Source organism: Physeter macrocephalus, chromosome 20 (assembly GCF_002837175.3).
Source record: "Physeter macrocephalus isolate SW-GA chromosome 20, ASM283717v5, whole genome shotgun sequence".
NCBI lineage: Eukaryota > Metazoa > Chordata > Mammalia > Artiodactyla > Physeteridae > Physeter > Physeter macrocephalus.
The window spans coordinates 77,370,889-77,385,889 of NC_041233.1; the positions used below are offsets into that span (position 1 = coordinate 77,370,889).

The following is a 15,001-nucleotide window of genomic DNA, read 5'->3' on the forward strand; positions in this document are numbered from 1 at the left end:
GCTAAGAGTCTGCACTCATCCCAGCCAGTCCCGAGAGGCAGCCAAGGCGAGCACCCAGGAGGAAGGGGTCCGAGAAACCCCTCACCCGGTCCAGACGCAGGCGCCCCCAGGGCACACATGCCACAAGAGGTCCACACGCCACCCCCACCTCGTGTGCGTGCGCAGGAGTGTGTGTGTACACGTGTGTGCGTGAGTGTGCACACGTAGGAGTATGTGCGTTTACGTGTGCTTGCGTGAGTGTGCATGTGTGTAGGGGTGTGTGCACGTGTGTGTATATCTAAGTGCGCCTGAGTGTACAAGTTCAGCCAGAGATGAACAGGTCACGGGTGCTGGTAACTCAGCGACAGACTCAATGACTACCCCTCTGCAGGGATTACCTTTGGCCAAAGGGTCTAGGTTCAAACAAAAGGGAAGAGAGGCCAACAGTAAAAGCAGGACTGGCAACAGTCACTAACCACCACTCATGCAGGACTTACTATGCACTGTGACTTCTCAGCTGCCAGTCACTGGGCAGGTGTGAAGCGGGATGTGCTCAGCCCAGGGAATGGTCCGTGGGACCTTGGGCAGATCACCTCAGAATGCACGGCCCGTTTCTACCTGTGTTTGTAATGATGACACCTACACACACACACCATCACTGGAGGCTGAGAATTAGTGATAACAGGAGGATAACAGCACTGAGCAGTGTCCGGGGCATGGCCGGCCCTCAATACATCACTTGGCTGGCGTCTCTGTGGTCAGCAGCCTGCAGCAAGGCCAGGACCTGGGGAATCAGAGGCCAGGCTTCCGAGGAGGGGAGGGGAGAAGACCCTGCTGTTCATTCCTCTCCCCTGACTTGCCCAGACCCCAGCCTCGTCCTCACAGCACCAGCGAGCCAGCGTGGAGGCTGCTTCTGCTGAACAGAGAGAAAAAAAGACAGGACAGACAGACACTCTGGGGTTTGAGCTCCCCTCCCGGCAGTGGTCCAGCCCGGGGGCTTGGCTACTGCAAAGTCCAAGAGGCTTGTACTGGTCTGGGGCCACCCCCCTGCGGGGCCCTTGGGGAATGGAGCTCTGGACCCCACACACAGAAGGCAACAAGTTCACCTGCCTGGGAGCATCTGGGTCGGGAAGCCTTCTCTTAGATGTTTGTTTGTAAACAGACTTAGGAGTCTACAGTGAGAGGACAGCCATCAAATCAGCCGGTCAGGTACACTCAACAGCAAGCCACATTTATACCCAACGTCCAAACAGTTTTGGGAGATGGGGATGGTGCACGACAGGCTGGGTGTGCAGGTCGAACCCAGACCTGGGTTCAAACCCCACCTCTGCTCCTGCCAGGAGCCAAGAGAAGGCAATTAACCTCCATTATCTATTAAAATAATAAGAATAAATAAAGAGTCCCCCCCTCCGACTTTGCAGGACTGGCCACACATATGAGACCGAATGAGGCCGTGTGCCCAAGAGGGACGGGAAAGCTCAGAACACTCGGCTCACCTGGCTTCCTTTCGAGGGCAAATGCTGGACCACCCTGGGCTTTTCAACTCTGTGCTCCACGGCCAAGGAAGGCCTGTGACGCAAGCCCCAACACCCAGGCACACTGAAGGAACCTCCTCCCTCCCCCAAGTCAACCTGGAGCATTTCCCACCAACTGCTGGGGAAACTCTCCTTTGCCAGGCGTCAGCATTTAAAGGGAACCCTCAGGCCCAACAGGAAAAGACAGGACACCTCCTGGCTACAGGTTTGCAAGAAAAAAAGCTCTTGAGTTGCCAGAATCACTGCCTAAGGGAAAACACAAAGGTGCCCAGCTACCAGAGAAGGTGGCATCTCCAAGGAAGACAGAAGGGTTCTGAGGACCGCCCAAGCCCAAGGTCACTTGCTCTGAACCCCTCACTCCAGCCAGTCTGCTCTAGGCTGGGGTGGAGACAGGGGCACAAGACTACAGCTGGCCATCCTCTACATGGCCTCAGGTCCCAAGGAAAGGACCCCAAATTACACACGGCCAAGCCCTGGGGAGGACACAGCAGGTCTCAGCAAGGTCACATACGGTGAAAACATCTTCTTATGTTGAAGATCGGAAGCTATTAAGTGTGTTACTAGCAAGCACAGATGTTGTCTATATCTAAAAATTCCCAAATAGATCAATTAGCATATTATAAAGAACTTACTTTCATTTTCCCTTGACAGAGCATAAAAGCCGAAACACAACTCTCAGTTTGAAACTGACAAGTGCGTATAGCGGGAGATGCTCTATTAAATGGAGACAACAGCAAGAGAAAATGGTTATTTATAATGATTAGCCACCTAATTAATTCTAAGAGCAGAATGTCAAAAGCTATAAATCCATTTCTTTGGTAAATGAAGCTCAACATCAAACAAGTCACTTCCGCGCTCAGAAGGGAAGCCCTGACATCTTCCTGACATCTGTGCCCCGCAATGTGGCTGTTCCATTAGTTTTCCAGGTAAGGTACTTGAAATGCACGTGGAAAAGCAATGGAAGGATAGAATTCAGGGGGAATAAAATACACATGCACACACGCAGAATTAGCAGCAATAAATTCTAAAAGGAAAATAGTTTAACTACCACAAATGTGTATTCTTGGATATGTGTTCATTTCCTATGAATTAGCTCAATTTAAAGAGAGAAATTCTCAGGACTTCCCTGGCGGTCCAGTGGTTAAGACTCCGTGCTTCCACTGCAGGGGGTGGGGGTTCGATCCCTGGTCAGGGAACTAAGATCCCACATGTCACGAAGCAACGAAGCCCACGCACCACAGCGAAGATCCCGCCTGCCACAACTAAGGCCTGACGCAGCTAGCTAAATAAATAAACACATACGTAACATGCGTGCATACATACATACTGGGGGAAAAAAAAAGAGAGGGGGAGAGAGAGAGAAATTCTCAAGCTTCTGCCCTGTGAGGAAATCTGGAGCCCTTTGTGTTTCTTCAGCTTGGGGGGGGTGGGATGTGTGTGGAGGAAAATTCTAAGACAGACAAGGCTATAACAATGCTATTATCCTCTGAAACGTTATGCGTTTTCCTAACCTGTACGTTTAGAGATTACCCTTTGCGGGAGGAGAAGGTGGGGACGAGAAAGACAGGCAGAATAAGAAACCACGAAACCAAAACTGATTTAAAAGATGCAGTTGTCCTTCTTCCTATACTTCTCTTCCTAGATTGCAAATCAAAATCTGCATTTAAATAGAATATTTTTAAGGTTAAAAAAAAAAAACCCCAGGAAGCCCTAGGGTACAGAGGTATTGCGTTCAACATCTATGGGCACAGCACTGCATTTTAAATGAGATGTGGCATCTTGAAATTTACTGGATAGATTACACATTCCAAATTGTCTTGTTATTACTACTATTTTTACTAAATTCTCCTATCCTAATAAGTGTGTTTCTTTTATGGCCAGGCCTGTTAATAAAAGTAATGTGATATTACATCATGCTATCTATCCACTGAATCTTGAGAAAAGATTACACCGATCCAAGGATCTCATAAGCCCCTGGCTCTGATAATTCCAGCCATTATTCAGTGTGAAATTCAAACAGTCTGAATTCATTAACATTGGTTGTTACAAATCTGCATTTTTAGACTTTGCCGTAAAATGCAGGAGTCCAAACCCGGTGACCTGAATCTAACAGCCTTTCATGTGAAGTAGCCGTGCTAACTGGCCTCTCCCGGCGCTGCTCTCAGGATAAAGCCCCATGTGCTTGCCCCCTTCCACGGCTGCCCGGTCACCGCTGGGGAGGGTCAGGCCGAGTCGGCCCCAGCCCTGCAGGTCACACTCATCGTTCAGGCAAATTGCAGAGACCTGAGTCACTGACAGGCTCTCTCTCTCTTCTCTCTCCCAGAGAAGGACACACATCATTAGACAGGTATCCAGGTAGCCAGTCACACCTGGGCACAGTTCCCTGCCACCAGCACCTCGGCGCCGCTGTGGCTCGGATCAGCTCACCCTCATGAAATGAAGAGCTCAAACTCAGCGTGTGCAACGTGTGCGAAAGGCCTCAGGGACCCTAGACCTTGATTCCTGGACAAAGAAACACCATTACCAGGCTGGTGGGAAAGGAGATGGGTTCCCCTTCCAACATCCCAGGAGGAAAACGTGACAGAACTGCCATGAACGAGGAAGTCTAGAGTTCTAGTCATCTTCCATCTCAGTGTTCGTATCAGCCAGACTACAGGTGCCTCCTTGGAGAGATACACTCTGTGCTCCAAGCTCCTCCAGCCGCGGGCAGGTCACCAGGGCTCCCCTCCACGCTAAGTGAACGAATGACTATCTCATTTACTGATGCTCTTAATAAGGATGATGATAATGATGGCGGTCCTCCTCTATTAAGCCCTTACAACGTACCAGGAACTTGCCAAGTCCTCCTCAATGACTGTTTCACTGAACCCCCACTACTCTGAGATTTAGTACTACTTACTATTCACCCCCATTTGACAGAGAGGGATTCTGAGGTACTAAGTGCAGGGGGGTTTAGTTTGCCCAAGGTTGACGCCATGAGAGGTGGCCCAGGACGCCCTGCAGGCATTTCCTGGCACCGCCTTCAGGACCCTCCACCCATCACCAAGCCCACGGCCAGGTCTTTGCCTTGGCAAAACAAGCCGGAGGTGGGCTTCCCTGGTGGCGCAGTGGTTAAGAATCCGCCTGACAATGCAGGGGACACGGGTTCGAGCCCTGGTCCGGGAAGATCCCACGTGCCGCGGAGCAACTAAGCCCGTGCACCACAACTACCGAGCCTGCGCTCCAGAGCCCGCGAGCCACAACTCCTGAGGCCCGTGCGCCTAGAGCCTGTGCTCAGCAACAAGAGAAGCCACCACTATGAGAAGCCCGCGCACCGCAACGAAGAGTAGCCCCTGCTCGCCGCAACTAGAGAAAGCCCGTGCACAGCAACAAAGACCCAATGCAGCCAAAAATAAATAAATAAATTTATTTTAAAAAAAAAACAAAAACAAAAAACAAGAAGGCGGTGCCAAAGCCACGGGGCTCTGGAGGGATGCCTGTTATGATGCAATCCCAGACTAGAGAGCGCTGGGCGGTTTCCCAGCCAAGTCTAAGGCCGCGTCACTCTGCTCTATTTAAACACGCAAGCAGAAGGCTTTCCAGCCTTAAACAGGCCTCTGCAGTGCTGCCACTGAAGCCTGTGGGAGATCAGAGTACAAATCAGTAAGAACCCTCTTTCCTAGAGGAAGCTGCAAGCCTATGTCGTGGTTTAGAGGTCATCTTCTGCTGTAATGAGGAAGTGGAAGTGAGTTTGAATTATGAAAGGGCAGGAGTCCTATACTCTCAAAGTTAGGGTTTTTAACAAACATGGGACCGGGGTCATCAGATACGCATACACAAAATACCAGTTTCCAAATCTCCAAAGGCAGGCAAAGCACGCAGCCACCGTGACGGGTCCACGAAGGAATGTGATACACACTCCATCTGTCCTTCAGTCCCAAGGGACCTGGGGCTACAGGTCCTTGTGATCCCAGCTCAGATGCAATCAAGGCGGCTAAATCACAACTCCCCCTCACCCAGGAAGCCACCACAAGCACAGCACCCCAGAGGACAGGAGAGTACAGCTGGGTCCCCAAGCCACACAGAATTCTAACTCCCCGCCCCACCTGTGTCCCACCTGCAAGTAGGGGAGGCAGGGACATGCTCTCCTGCCACGGAAAGCTTGGGAACACGGACATATTCTTTCAGAGCACATACACCTCCTCCAAACAGGTAGTGCACCATGCTGGTTTGCCTTCCGTCAGCAGAAAACACTCCCAGCTGGCGCAGAATCAACCCTTCCTTCCAGACAGATGCTGGGACAGCTCCTGCACAGGTCCAGCCATCCCACACCTCCCTGGTCCCTCTGCAGCCTGGGACTCATTCATTCACAAAAGAGTCCTGTGGCGTCTGTAACGTGCGGACCATGTACAGAAAATCAAGGAGACCATGAGGGCATCCGACAGGACCTCTGCCTCACAGAGCTTGTGAAAATCACTCTGGAAGATTCCATGTTAACAGAGTACTACTCCTGAATCTGAGTCCACTTACAAAACCTCTGTCTACTTCCACCTGATAGAGTCAGAAGCCTCAGCGTCATCAAAGAGTCTGAAGTCCTGGGTTTCTGTGTTATACTGACCGGGCAACCCTCCTGCACCAGCGAACATGAGTGAGGACCCAAATGTGTTAGGGGGGCGATGGGCACCCAGCAAAGACAAGCCCAGTAGGTTATCAATATTGATTAAGAGATGCAGATGAGGCCAAGGGCATCCTGAGTCAGCATCCTGCAGGACGGAGCACCCACCCTCCCACAGAGCTTCTTCCACATTTCCATTCGCGGGTTGTGGACACCTGTCTTCAGTCTGCAGAAGGGGTGGGACGCAGGTGGCCGTGACCGGATGAACCGAGGGGCGCCCAGTAAACCTGCATTGCCCCAAAGCTCCTCCTGAGAGGGGGGAAGGCCTGTTTTGAGGCTCCGGTATCCAGAAGGAAAGCACCGCCCAGCAAACGGCACCCCCCGCCCCGCCCCCCGGACCTGGCGAAATGGATCACTGCCCTGCGCTGCTTCAGCTGAATTTTTCAAGGAGTTGCAGGTTACACCCTGCCCAGGCCAACAAAGGTTTCCTTTGAGTTAAACAATGTATAGCTGAACCAGAAGAAGGGAGGCGAGCACAGACCAGGTGTCGAGTTACAAGACACAGGAACCAGATACCTTTGCCACGAACTCATTTTCTGCAAATCTCCTATATTAAAAGACAGCACAATACTGTCCGATAAATCAAAGCTGCTCTAAGCGGATCCGACTGGAAGCTCACGAGGACATCTCATCCACCAGCCTCGAGAAAAGACGGAATGGAGGGTCCCGGGTGGGAGCCACTGGAGTTGATCAGTAGACACGTATGAAGAAATGGAAATTAAAAACTGGGATCAGATGTTCGGAACTGCTACTCATCCGTGGCTTGTGTTTTTCACCCCCACACATTCGCATTTTTTCCCTAACGTTCTATCTTCTTGCGAATGTAATTAATTTTAACAGCTTCTATAACTTACCCCACAGGTTGTTGCTGTTTCCTTTAAACAGTGTACTGCTGAGAAATTGATTTGTTTGCTTCCTCTGTCTAAAGAAACCACGTTATGAAATATGTATAAATGTCACTGTTCGGGCTGCTGCTAAAGAGAAGTACAGAAAAAATGTTCCATTTTACCTCCTTGCGCTGGGGTCCACTCATGGCAGACATTCTCGTCTGTTACCAGTCTGCCTGCACACACACAAACCAATGAATTACGAAGCATTTTCTTTTTAAACCTCCTATTTATCTTTAACTGGTAGGAGTCTAAGAGAATTATCTTTTTTTTTTTTTTTTTAAGGGAATTACCTTCATTGCTACGTAGAAAGAGTGAACTGCAAATGTGTTCGGTTAACCAGGAAGACTTTGTTTTTAACAGCGCCGGGCCAGGTGAGAGTTGCCAAGGTTGCCAAAAATAAAGCAATCAATCAATCAATAAAGCAAATGTGTTGAGCTGCTTGTTAAGTGGACGCCAGGGAAGGGGGAAGCCGCGGGCAACGGTCCTGGGGGCAACCTCCACCGGGGACCACTGAATCCTCAGACATTTCCTAAAGCCTTGCTTTGGAAAATGCACCAAATCAGGATCCAGAAATTAAATGATGAAGAACTCTGTGAGTACCCCGGTTCTTTCCGCATCACGTGTGGGCTCTTTCTTGAGCTGTGGAGTATTTCCTTAGCATTTGCAGCTGAGGAATTTGAGGCTAAGTTGAAAGTAATGCCAGATTTACACTTGAACCTGGAGAGATGCTGTGTTCCTCCACAAAAATCTAGATGGAATGATCACCAAGATGACCTAAAAGTAAGATTATATTTTAAAAAGATGTTATTGGCCCAATGCATTCTAGAAATAGTAGTTACAGAGGCAGTGGTAACATACAAATGGTAAACAAAAATATTTATACAAAGAAATAAGCTCTTCTTCTCCCATTAATCACACCCAGAATGCTGGATTGAGACCCAAACATTTTTAAATGAGAAAGCTCATTTCCCCACCCACTCACACAGTGACATGTACATCCGCAGTCTGAAACTCACAGCAAACATGAACTGTCATTTCCTTCAACATGCCTGGCCCCTACCCTGCGCAGGCTTCTCACCTCCATCCACTCCTCCCATTCTCCCTCCCTCTCACACATACATGCCCCGAGTCCCAGGGAAGTGATAAGGAGCAGACCAGTGACAATGGCCTCTAATTGTCCCATAACCCGGGGCTGCTGTTCCTCTGTCTACTGGGAGGCCAGGGGCAGAAATGCTTCTGTGTGGGGCCTGTTCAGGTTCCCATCGTGGCTGGCCTTAGAGGTGCCTTCCCTGCGCGCAGCCACACCCCTGGGGACGGGGAGCAGCCCGTGGTCAGCCCCCCTTCCCACGGACCAAGTGCCTGAGGCAGGGATGGACTCCACCATGCACACGAGAACGTGAACTTCCCAGAAAGCCAAGGACCCCGGAAGTCATCACGACAAAGTCATCGCTACAGAGGCATCCTGCGTACTGGCAAAGCCAGTCACAGGACTGCAGCGTTTCAGCAGGGACCAAGGGAACCCTGAGCCTGGGGTTACACCATCGGTGCCCGAGCCCCAGGTCTACTCATGGGCCCCGTGTGCTGGCATGTGATCTCAGCATCAAGTTCTTCACTAATAAAACAGGGATCTTCGCCAAGGTTATAGGATCTTGGGAAGAGAGGGCCACGTACCTCGTGTGTCGGCGCGTTAACGCTGTGTGGCGTGTGCTCACTACTGACCCAACCCCTGCTTCACCAGGAGAGAGGGCCGGGGCTCCGCTGCTCTCCGGTGGCCGCAAGGAGCCATCCCTCCCAGGCAGAGCCCTCCAGCAGGAACACAGCTTGGTAGCGACCCTCCCTGACCGGGAACCCCAGGAAGTACAGGCGGGCTGGGGCTGGCTTATTCCCGACACATGGATGACAGAGTTCCGGGCCTCCCTGGCCTCCTGGTTGATAAGAACCAGTCCTGAGGGCTGGGAGGTGTGGACAGCACCGGCAGAGTAGACCCACCAGAATGCAGGGGCTGGGGCCTGACCCCCATGTGACCGGGACAAGGACAGACTTTGAAAACAGAACAAAGGGACTAGGTGGATGATCTCTCTGGTCCTACCCAGGAGCCCTGCTGGGATCTGGAAATTCCCTGGAGGAAAGGACAAGGGCTGAAATCAACACCTCCCAGGGAAGGGCTCCTACAGGAACTTGGATCTGCAGCTCAGGAGTCAAACACAAGCAAGAACCAAGAACCCAGAGCTCCAGCTGGGACCCCTCCTCCCCTCTCCGCAGAGAGCAGGGGCTGAAGCTCCACCATCATCTTCCCTGCTGCCCCCATCTCAGCCTCCTGGCTGTTTCTCATCTAGAGAGTCCCCCGGAGATGAAAGGCCCAGCATATGTTGCTCTGGTTTTTGTTTTCCGATGTTGGCAGTTGTGCCTCTAGGTCTAAAAACTGGAGCAGGCTCACCCGTGCCTAGTGCAGGCTGGATGGAAACAGTGGACGGCTGATGACCAGGGCAGGCCAAGAACTCAAGGGGACCCTGGAGGCCACAACACGAGGACCAGCATGACCACAGCCAGCCCCCTCCAGTGCCCAAGCGGCAGAAGTCAGACTCGCTGCAAGGTGTAGGCATTTATTTCTGGAGTAAAGCAATCCTTTCCCTTCTGTTTCGGGGGGAAGAAAGCTGTGCTGGCAGAAACAGGGCAGAGGCCCTAATGACTAGGGAGATGACTTCACCCATCCCCACTGGCCCACGGAAGCCACACTCAGATCGGAGCAGCCTGGACCCTACAACAGACCTTCCAAGGCCCTCCCCGCCTCTGAGTCACCAGCACCAGGGGAACCTCAGATCACCTTTCCCTGGGGCTTTGTGGGGCAGGTCAAGCTTCCACATCATTATCGCAATCTGTCAAAATAAAGCAGTGCACAAGCCTCTCTGGGTGCAGGCAGCCGGATACGCTGTCACGTCTTTGACAAACCGCAGCCACCGCTACGCCACCATCATTTTACAGAATAAAAGCTAAGGGCTGTGATTTGTATTTCCACTTAGCTGTAGACATTTGACAAAAAGCACTTATTTTTCCCTGACGCTTTTGTTAAAATTACAAGGTAACTTGGTACCGCTACAAATATTAATGCTTAATAACAAAATGGCACAAGGAAAAACAATGACCCATCTGAACCTCTGGAGAACTAAGTCTGGTTCCAGAAGTCAGCGGACCATGGAGCATGTTGGGTTTTCACTGTAACAAGCAATGACGTACAGAATGGATAGTAAAAGCAGAACAAAATGCAACAGATCTAAATGTAGCATGTAGTCATTCATTAGTGATGCCCAAATGAGCCTCTCTGCACGGCGGGGAGAAAGCTGACATGTCTGATTTGAAGTTATGAAAAGAAAAAAAAAAACCACAAACCAGACTATCAGGTCTAGAATAATAGAAATATAAGGCTTTTAAATGAGGGCACGCACATATATACTAAGAGGACAAAAATGACGTATAAATGGTTCTAGCACCACACAGGTCTGCCGGTCCAAGACTGTGACTTTTCACGAATTTTGTTTTTGTCTATATCCTTCTCTTCTGCCTACATTAAAAAGGATTTGTCTAGGAGCTCTCAACAGGTAAGCTACCAGGTTGAAATCAACATGTGGTCCCTTGCTCTGGCGGCAATTCAAGATACCCCTCTTGTGTTGCTAGGTATTGACTGCAGTTGGGGCTGAATGAGTAGCCACCCAACGAGTGGGGGACAATGTCCTGGGCACGGTGACAAGCCACAGAGAAAAGAGCCAAGAACTAACGCGTGCTTCTGGGACACGCGAGAACCACACCCTGTGAGTGCACACGGGGTGGTCAGGGACGAAGGTTAACCCACTGGCAGGGTGCCCAGTGCTGGGAAGCAGCCAGGCCATCGGGGTCACAGTCAATGTGGGTGAGGTCACAGACACCACGAGGCATCCTCCAGGCATGGTGGCCATGCTCTAATGAGGGCCAACTCCGACGCCACACCGAGCTTCTCGAGCTCTTCCAGAGTGCTCTCAAAAAACTGTCACCCCAAATTATGCCCAAAACACGTAAGTGCTGGGAGCCATTGTACAAGGCCAACTGTGTGAGCGTGCTAGGTGCTAGGGAAAAATTTGCTATCAGGAATTGTGTTGCAATTTCATTCTGATATTGGATGCATTTATGCAATGTTAATGTTCCTCTCTCTGAGATAGAGATCACTGATAAACAGGATCCCGCAGTGGTTCAATTATTAGGTTGAGTCCAATGAAAATGCTGTGATGTAACCATTTCTTGATATTTAAAAAGTCCATTTCATCCTTATACTGTGCGTTTCCACATTCTTATCTTTAGAGAAATAGTTTTCCAACCCCGTGGTGTCTACAAAATGTACCAAGCATCACTCTCAAGTTTTGGCTACCCAGCCAAGATGCTCCCTCAGGTGAACCTCGGGTGACTTTCTGTGAAAGACTCGAGGATCGGGCACTGGCAGCGCTCGGACATGGAACTGGACACCCGCGGGGGTCTGACCGATTTCCATCACTGTGACCCGCCGAAAACGTCTTCAGTGCCGTTACCCAGTCCTGGAATTAACACCCCACCAACCCCAGGTCCACAAAGAATGTGTACAACAACATCCCTGCCTGAGAACCCCGGGCAGATTCCAGCACACAGGGTCTTTAAAAAAAAGGTTTCTTTTAGAAGAACGAGTGAGAGCCAGAAAAGAAATAAATGTTGGCCTTAAAAGGCAAAGTTGAGTGTATACGGTTGACAGTGGCCATCGTGACTAACAGATACACCCATGTCCCACCCCCAAAAGAAGGTTCACTGATATTTCTAGTTTCTCATCTCCCCAGTACAAAGATTCTTAGAATTGTTCAAAGATTACGGAGTCGTCTCTGATAAGTAACCCTCTGTGAACTTCATGCTCTGCTGTGGCCTTTGGCTGGGCAGCCTTCTCAGATCACCCTTGGGAAAGGTTTCCGGGTTTCTACAAGGCGGGGGCTCATGGGGACCACCCCAGTACAACTACTCATGTCACAAATAAGGCCTCCCAGAGGGACCGGCTGGGGAGTGGGCTCCGTGAGCCCAGGTCTGGAGCAGCAGCCCCGGTGTTGGCAGCTGACCCTCCTCCATGGGAAAAGGCAGTGAGACCCTTCCCCGGGCCACACCCACTGGCTGGCTTGAGACTGAGGGTCAGTGTGGCCCCCCTGGCGATCACCGGCTAAAGCCATGCCTAAGGCTGCATTTTAAGGCCAACATGTCTTTCTGTGTTACTATTTATTGCAGACCCTGTGTGCTGGAATCTGCCCAGGATTCTCAGGCAGGGAATCCTGTTGTACAAATTCCTTGTTGGGCCTTTGACCTTTCTCCAAACCTGAGGGTCTGTCCTACTCAGTACTGCAGGGAACAAGCCTGGGGGTTGACAGAAAGACCAGTGAGAAACTTGGCTCACACTCTTTTTTCTGGCTTTAAGATGACATTGTCAGCTCAAGGAGAAAACATTGTTTTCAACAGGATAAAAATCAATCATTGCTGAGAAGTTGCCACTTTGAGAGTCTAAGATCTAGGTTTTGTGGAAAATGGCTAAAGGCATGTTGAAATTAACTCAGGACCCCCAAAAGTCCTTGCTATGGAGGGAAGACTGAACTCTATTCATTGGTATTTTCTCAACCATACTCCAAATAAGCAGACATCTGAAGGTTCTCCTCAGCACACATCCCACACCCCTAATCCATCCCACCAGGAAAAAAAAAACCATTCTATGTTCAAGACATCCTAGAGGTCGGTAAGTCTAAAAATCTTAGCTCATTAAAGATGTGCCATCATCAGCAAGCTGCTGTCTCCCTAAAGACGTCCATCTACCATTTTGCCCAAGCCACTCGGGGTGGCGTGGACTGTTTCCCCAATTCATTTTTATTCTTTGTAATTAATATGTCGAGAAGTCCTAACACGGCTCCATCCTGACTCGAGTTTCCTGGTGTAAATTTCCACTGACTTATCTCTATAGCGGCAGCAGCAACAATCACTTTACACTGAACTATATTGCTTCAGAGTTAATTACATGTATTTTGCTTTTGATAAATGAAAATACCAGATGCAATTAAGTGAAAGACAATCAATACGATCCCGCTATTAGATGTCCCGATGAAACATCCAGAGGCTGCCAGCGATCCAGTCATCGACAAATTGAAAACACATTCCAAAGGGGATTTTGAAAAACCTGAACTTTTACCTGGAGATATTTTACAATAACTCACCAATATAAATTTGTCCACAAACTCTATAGTTCACACGATGGGCTGTCCGTCTTTTTAAGAGAATCCAGCTTCATTGGTTCAAAACCATTTAAGGCGATGAAACCCTGAAAGCAAAATGAATTGGATCAGTGAAGCGGAAGCAGTGATTTTTTTTTCCTTGTTGTTTACATCTAGCCATCCTTTAATTGCATTTTTCCAATGCCTTCGATTCTAAGCTACCAGAGGTTATTAAATGGTTTCATTAAAAATACTATTTGTCTTGCTTTAGTCACACACCAGATCAAATTAAACAGTAGAGCACCAGAACAGATGAACTCTTTCCATCTATTTTGACACGGAGCCAAGTGTGCAAAACCAGAAGGTGATATTGTGTCATCGCCGTGAAAATGTCATTTAACTTCTTTGCATCTCCAAGTAGCAAGCAAAGGGACAAAACTATCATATTATCTTCAAGCAAAAAGTCTTACCAACTGTTTGAGAAATATGGAATTCAGAAGCCCACGGTTTATAAGTGCTATTAGCATAAATGCTGACAACTGTTAATCCACTGTAACTGATGAACGGTTGCAGTTGTCATTAAGAGAAGGCACTTTTAACTTACTACTGAAATTGATTACTCAGTTAAGAATTCAATCCTAATGTTCGATAAAATTGCACTTTCTTGGCAAACGCAATATGAAATGAGGTGATGCATTAAGCAGCGCTCACATTTATTTTACTATACATGGAACGAAGAGGAAATATATGGGACCATCCACATTATCTGAACCACCTCCTGTGCACACAGAGCAGTAAGAGGGGGCGGGCGAGGAAGTTACTCCTCCCCGGGGGCTGACAGAAAAGGCAAACACCTGGGCGGTAGGCGTGTCCAGGTATCTTTTCTGTGCCTTTCCCATGAAGGACAGAGGCAATTTCAATATTGGAGCTGCTATCACCAGGGGTGTCTGTGTTTTAAGGTGGTCCTTTCTCAAGTCCTGTGAGAATGAACTGTTGCAGCCAACCCTGACCATTTCCCAAGCTCACCTTACAATCAGTCAGGATACAAATAGTTGATTAATATTTTTTTCTAATGTATGAAATTACTGTAACCAGTTTCCCAGCTGCACTCTACTTTTCAAACCATTCAAAAGAAAACCATACTCCTGTGTTCTCTCTAATGTAAGGAAGGGTCCAAGTCCTGACACCAGCCAGCTCCTACCTCGCAATTACAAGAGTTCACAGCAGGAACAGGGTGGTCCCGGTGGCCAGGGTCACCATAATACCCAAAGTCAAGAAGTAATTCACTCCCACTGTGCCTCCACACCACCTTACACCCCAAACTTCCCAATTCAAGGCAGGAGGGTGCGGAGAACAGAGACATCCCAGCCTCTGAAATGCTAGGAAGGAAGGACGGGCATGGGCTCTCAGTAGTTCCAAGCCTCTAATGACACAGTAGTTTCATGTTGACTCAGCATCTATTATTGCCAAGGAACCAGCCTTTGGAGGCAGCGAGAGCTTGCCTAGCAAACTCTCATACACCCTTCAAAACCCGTACCCTGGAGCTTCCCTGGTGGCGCAGCAGTTGAGAGTCCACCTGCCGATGCGGGGGACACGCGTTCGTGCCCCGGTCCGGGAAGATCCCACATGCCGCGGAGCGGCTGGGCCCGTGAGCCGTGGCCGCTGAGCCTGCGCGTCCGGAGCCTGTGCTCCGCAGCGGGAGAGGCCACA

The 15,001-nt window shown here is 49.6% G+C and overlaps 1 long non-coding RNA gene across 8 annotated transcripts in view; it reads right to left on the reverse strand.

The window, feature by feature from the left end:
• The window catches only part of LOC129391672 (uncharacterized), an 85,324-nt gene that overhangs the window by 48,998 nt on the left and 21,325 nt on the right, over nt 1–15,001 (reverse strand). For 7 of the 8 annotated variants that reach the window (XR_008616261.1, XR_008616263.1, XR_008616267.1 and 4 more), the window contains exon 2: nt 13,295–13,398. This is a non-coding gene — a long non-coding RNA (uncharacterized lncRNA). Of the gene's footprint in view, nt 1–13,294; nt 13,399–14,828; nt 14,968–15,001 lie in introns of those variants that run through there. The other variant, XR_008616265.1, reaches the window with a different exon arrangement.